Here is a 1,048-nt window from a genome sequence, read left to right as displayed (position 1 = left end):
AAACTTGGTTCAGCTCCTTCCCACACCCCCCCCCCGGGGGGATGCCCCCGGCAACCAAGGGTCAATGCCCTTGACTGGAATCAAACCCCGGGACCCTTCGGTCGCAGGCTGACGCTCTATCCACTGAGCCAAACCAGTTAGGGCCCTTTGGTATTCTGAATAACAAGAAAGAGATACTGGGGGGGGGGGGGGGGGAGGAGAATCTGTGTATGTATATTTCACTCCTAAGAAATAACTCAAGATAGGAAAAAATTTTTTAAGCAAATGGAAAAGTAAATGAGTTTGGACAGGAAATTTTAAAAAGCAAATGGAAAAAACCAAATGACTGAGATTAACAGGAAATTCATGCCCAAATTTAGCTGGACAGCTACTGCAGCCTACTCAGTATATTGTACAGGAAAGGAATTCAAAAGAAAATTTTGATTAATGAACCACATTAATAAAAAACACATCTTTATTATCGCTTCTCAGCCTTTTGGCTAAGATCAAGTGTAAAAATACATCTTTATTTTAGACTGTATTTTCATACTGATGTTTTGATGATGAAGTCTGACCTTAATAATACATAGATTCTGCTTCAAATAAAAATAATGCCCGACCCCTGAAGGGCAGGGAAAGGAAGTGAGACACCAGTTTCTCTGTTCACCCAGAAGGAGTACGTGGGTGAACGTCCAAGGGGTCAGTGCCACATGCGATCCCTTTCTCCTGCCCTATCGACCCTGTTCTAAGAAAACGTCAGCCCTTGAACTAATGCTGAATTGAGCATTATTGATTTATTTTCCTTTGTCAGTTACCTGAACACCTTCTACATAATAGGAAAAGTCACTTAAATTTAAGTGGACTCTAATGAACAAATTAAACTGACAAACAAAATAGATCCAGAGACATGGAAGCATGCAACAGACTGACATATCTCAGAGGGAAGGGCAGGGGGAGAGATTAACCAAAGTACTTATATGCATATAAGTATAACCCATGGACACAGATTATAGTGTGGGGAAGGCCTGGGGGGGCGGGGAGTCAATGAGGAAAAAAGGGGACATCTATA

At 42.0% G+C, this 1,048-nt stretch overlaps 1 pseudogene; it reads left to right on the top strand.

Annotated features, from left to right (window-relative positions):
- Window positions 1-459: 459 nt before the first annotated feature.
- Window positions 460-622, top strand: LOC111827904 (annotated as a pseudogene).
- The last annotated feature ends 426 nt before the right edge of the window (window positions 623-1,048 follow it).

This window comes from Myotis lucifugus, unplaced genomic scaffold (genome assembly GCF_000147115.1).
Source record: "Myotis lucifugus unplaced genomic scaffold, Myoluc2.0 scaffold_245, whole genome shotgun sequence".
NCBI lineage: Eukaryota > Metazoa > Chordata > Mammalia > Chiroptera > Vespertilionidae > Myotis > Myotis lucifugus.
This window is presented reverse-complemented; position numbering and strand designations above follow the sequence as displayed.